At 39.8% G+C, this 5,371-nt stretch overlaps 1 non-coding gene across 1 annotated transcript; it reads left to right on the forward strand.

Moving 5' to 3' along the window:
* Window positions 1-2,277: 2,277 nt before the first annotated feature.
* Window positions 2,278-2,384, forward strand: LOC132650189 (U6 spliceosomal RNA). Its single transcript, XR_009588581.1, has one exon. It is a non-coding gene; the product is annotated as a U6 spliceosomal RNA (small nuclear RNA).
* Window positions 2,385-5,371: the final 2,987 nt, after the last annotated feature.

Here is a 5,371-nt window from a genome sequence, read left to right on the forward strand (position 1 = left end):
CATTATCCTCCTCCTATAGTTCACTGAAAGGGTAAGTCCTCCTCCTCTATTATCTGACCCTAGCTTATCAACTCTCATCAGGACTGCTTACCTGGATCTTCTTCCTCTGTGGGGTGGCAAGGCCACAGTCCCAGGGGGAAGTGATCAAAGAGCAGGTAACCAAGTTCATGTCAGAGATAGCCCCCGCTCCCCTTACTAGGAAACCCACATAGACACTGAGCTGCCTCTGTGCTGCATCTCAGCAGGGGTCTAGGTCCTCTCCATATATGGTCCTTGGTCTCTAGAGGACCGCCCTGGTCCCAGATTTGCTGGCTTTTTTTGGTCTCTTTTGAGCTAATGTCGCCTCCAGGTCCTTCGATTCCACCCTTTCTTTCATAAGACTCCCTGTGCTCTGCCCAAAGTTTGAGTATGAGTCTCTAAATCTGCTTCAGTCCCCTGCTGGGTGGAGTCATTCAGAGGACATCTATTGTAGGCTCCTGTCCTTTTCCCTCTCTTCTGCTGCTTCTAGTGTCTATCCTGTTTGCCTTCTGAAGAAGAAGAAGGCAGCTTTCCTGTTGCTTAGCTTCTTTAGGTTTACATTTTAGCATGGCTATCGTCTAGTATATGGCTAATATCTGCTTATTAGTGAGTATATTCCATGAGTGTCTTTCTGGTTCTGGGTAACCTCATTCAGTATGATCTTTTCTAGTTCGCTTTCCATTTCATTTGCCAGCACAGATTCAAGTCCACTCCCCTTGCTTTAGATCATTGAAATTGTTTCTTCTCTAATATCAGCTTGTACCCTGTGTTATCCATCCAGACAACTGCCAGAGATTGAAAACCCCATACATTTATTGCAGATGAAGTTGAAAAAATACAACCCACTGCTATGCCCAGCTATGGAACTCACAGGGGCGCAATATACTTCAGCCATGTGGTAATTTTTTTTTTCTTGGACTGCTCTGAGTTTTCTATCTTACAATCTTTGGATGCTTTTCTGTCATCTTTGTCCAGACTCTACTTACTCAGGAGTCTGTCAAGAATTCCCTTCAAGACTCACTGCTCCTATAGATTCTCATAGCTGAAGGTGCTAGAATATATAGGATCAGGCTCTGGGGTACAGGCCTAGTTCCTCCTCAGGATCTTCCCTAACAGCCCTGATCCCACCTTGCTCACAGTCCAAGCTTCTGCAATGCTCTACCCCCACCCCAGATCCTACTGCAGGCCAACATATTACACCAGCTACAAAGCCCACCCACCCTTGCTCAGGAAAACAGTGGAACATTACTGAAGGTCAGGCTGACCAGTGCTGGTGTTTATGAAATGTCCCAACATATCCACCCTCCTTGCTTGAGCCTTTAGTGCATAGTCTCACAGGAATTGAAGGCTGGGTGTTTCCAGGTGCCATGTATTTCCTGCTGTCACACTTTGTTTTGTCTATTTCTGGGCCTGTAATCTTCCACTTCAGGGTAGAGAAGCTTGTTTTCTTTGAGTGGTTGTTCTCTGGATGGTCAAGAAGTCTTATTTTCTTACCTTCAAGGCCATTGCCAACAAGTTCAAAGGGGAGCTAGGAAAGACTAGGGGACTTTGAAAGTTTTACTAAAGTCATTTTGCTTTATGATTTGGCCATTAAGGCTAGAGTAGACAGGGAATGGAAATGGTGGTTTAATGACAGATGTTTTCTATAGGCTCCAGTATTTGCATAGCTGGTCACTAGTTGGTGGCACTGTATGGTGATGATGGTGATGGCTATTAGAAGATGTGGTCTTGCTGAAAATAGTAAAGTAGTGAGACACTAAGGGTGGGCTTCAAGAGTTTATAATCTGAACTAATTAACTTACTGCACTGTCTGCTTTGTTTAGTCCCAAGAAAATGATCCTTTATGCTAATGCTCTGGGGATTCAATTAGGTACTCAGGGTTTCATGACAAGCACTTTATAGACAGATTCCTCTCTCCAGTCTTAACAGCCATTTTAAAAAATCAACTGACTTAGCCTATTCATCATCGCTATAACCAATAACAAACAATGGCAATCAATATGATTTTATAACAAAAAAAACCCTTTATATCTGGTAGGATATGCAACTCAGTTTCTCCTTCACATTTTCCCTTGGCGTTTGGCTCTTTTACATAAATTTTATAATCATCCCTTCCAGTTCCATGTTAAAACTGTGCTGAACTGTAATTAATAAAAATAAATTTAATTATTAAAAAAAACTGTGCTGAAATTTGAAGTAGGATTATCTTGACTATATAACTTTTTGAGATAGACCAACTTATTTTAAAACACTGTGTCTATGCTAGTTTTGGAAGTACCGATATTGAAATTATAACAATATTGAGAAGATTAGTATGGTCTCTGGGCAAAGATGGCATGCAGATTTGTGATGTGATACATATGTTTGCCACTTTATTCACAATAGTTAGGAAATGGAAATAAACTAAGTGTCCTCAACAGATGAATAGATAATGATGAAGGTGTGGTATATACACACCATGTACTATTATCCAGTTGTAAAGAAAAGAGGAATAATGAAATTTGCAAATACTTGTATCTCTTATCCCTTTTTTAGGAAGCTTCTCTTTTCAGCAAATGGATAACATCAAAGAAAACCACCAAAAGTCATGGTGGAGCAAGGCCAGCCTCAATAGATACAGTTACAGTACAATTCTGGTGCTTAAGACTGAAGGAACATTGAGGAAGAAGGGTGGAAAGACTGTAAGAGTCAGAACAGGAAGTCGACTGTGAAAGTGTATCTTCTAGAAATGACAGATAAGCTACACTCACTATACTTTCTCAGTATGGCTGCCTAAACAAGACCTGAACAATGGCAGTACCAATATACATGTTAACACAGAAGTTACAGTTGTAGTGGCCCCTAGACAAAGAACTATATGCACCAAGTGACTATTGAGAGAGAGAAGAATAGCCTATATCAAGGATATTAGATACAAATTGGTCAGTTCTGAGATAATATACACATAAGCAACATGAGGTAGACTTGGTAGATTGTATTTACATATTTATGTGTTTATATATTATCTTAGTTACTATTCTATTGCTGTGAAAAGACACCATGACCAAGACAACTCTTATAAAAGGAAGCATTTAATTGTGGCTTGTTTATAGTTTCAGAGGCTTAGTCTACTGTCACTATGGCAAAGAGCATGGTGGCAGGCAGGCATGGTGCTAAGAAAATAGAAGAGGATTATATCCTAATCTACAAGTTGAGAGAGAGAATCCAACAAGGCCACGTCACCTAATCCTTCACAAATAGTACTACTCCCTGGTGACTAAACTTTCAAATACATGAGCTTATGGGACCCATTCTTATTTACACTACCATGAACTCATCAAATTGAGACAGAGTGAGGAACATTGGAGGGGGTAGAGGGAAGAAAGGGAAGGGGGAAATGTTGTAATTAGATTTTAATTAAAAAACTTAAAGTGTGACTGTAAAAATTTCCCTTAATAGCCAGGTGGTAATTGTGCATGACTTTAGTCTTGGAGCTTGAGAGGCAGAGGCAGGCAGATCTCTGAGTATGAAGAGAGCATGGTCTATGTAGTGAGTTTCAGGAGAGCCAAAGCTATAGAGAAACCATGTACTGAAAAATGTTTACTTAATATTTAATTTTCCATGTAAAAATAAGTACAACAATCTAAAATATAAATAAAATATTGAGCCTTATACCTATGAATTCTCTTCATCTGTGTCTTTTGTATCTTCTATACTGTTTACCAACTCTGTCAGCTAATTTTCTGTTGCTGTGATAAAACACAATGACAAAAATACTATTGGAATAAAGAATTTATCTTCCTTATGGTTCCAGAAAATTAAGAGTCTGTCATGCATGAACTCAGTGGCAGCCTCTTTGACCACCCTCACCCTAAGGGAGGAGCAGCCCTGCCAGGCCACAGAGGAGGACAATGCAACCAGTCCTGATGAGACCAGATAACCTAGGGTCAGATGGAAGAGGACCTCCCTTATCAGTGGACTTGGAGAGGGAAATGGGAGGAGATGAGGGAAGGAGGGTGGGGTTGGGAAGAAATAAGGGAGAGGGCTACAGCTAGGATACAAAGTAAATGAACTATAATTAATATAAAATATAAAAATTTAATTTAAATAAATCTGTCATGGCATGGTGTAATAACAGAAAGCCAAGAGGTCACATACTAAACCACAATCTTAATAATTTTTTTGAAGCTGGTAATAAATTTGACCTAATATAACCACTCAGTCTAATCTGGAGGTAACTGATAAGTGCAGAATAAAGAAACACATCAATCCAGCAATTCCAATGACAGGTAAACACACTAGGAAAAATCTCAAACATACATATAAAAAGAGCATCATGGAAAGATCTCCCATGCTCATGGCTTGGCAGGATTAATATAGTAAAAATGCCCATCTTACCAAAAGCAATCTACAGATTCAATGCAATTCCCATCAAATTACCAACACAATTCTTTACAGACCTGGAAAGAAAAATTCTCAACTTCATATGGAATAACAAGAAACCCAGAATTTCTAAAACAATCCTCTACAATAAAAGATCTTCTGGAGGTATCTCCATCCCTGATCTTAAGTTGTACTATAGAGCAACAGTTTTAAAAACTGCATGGTACTGGCATAGAAACAGAATAGTGGATCAATGGAACCGAACAGAGGACCCAGAAATAAACCCACACGCTTATGGACACCTGATCTTTGACAAAGACGTCAAAACCATACAATGGAAAAAAGATAGCATCTTAAAAAATGGGGAACAGAGCTAAACAGAAAATTCTCTGCAGAGGAATATCAAATGGCAGAGAAGCACTTAAAGAAATGCTCAACCTCATTAGCCATTAGGGAAATGCAAATCAAAACAACCTTGAGATTTCACCTTACACCCATGAGAATGGCCAAGATAAAAAACTCAAGTGACAACACATGCTGGAGAGGTTGTGGAGAAAGGGGAACCCTTCTCCACTGTTGGTGGGAATGTAAACTTGTACAACCACTCTGGAAATCAATCTGGCGCTTTCTCAGACAACTAGGAATAGCGCTTCCTCAAGATCCAGCCATACCACTCGTAGGCATATATCCAAAAGAGGCTCAAGTACACAGTAAGGACATTTGCTCAACCATGTTTGTAGCAGCTTTATTTGTAATAGCCAGAAGCTGGAAACAACCCAGATGCCCCTCAACTGAAGAATGGATGCAGAAACTGTGGTACATCTATACAATGGAGTATTACTCAGCAATGAAAAATAAGGAAATCATGAAATTTGCAGGTAAATGGTGGGACCTGGGAAGGATCACCGAGTGAGTTGTCCCAGAAGCAAAAAGACACACACGGTATATACTCACTCATATAGACATACAACATAGGACAAACCCACTAAAA

This window comes from Meriones unguiculatus, chromosome X, assembly GCF_030254825.1.
Source record: "Meriones unguiculatus strain TT.TT164.6M chromosome X, Bangor_MerUng_6.1, whole genome shotgun sequence".
Lineage (NCBI taxonomy): Eukaryota > Metazoa > Chordata > Mammalia > Rodentia > Muridae > Meriones > Meriones unguiculatus.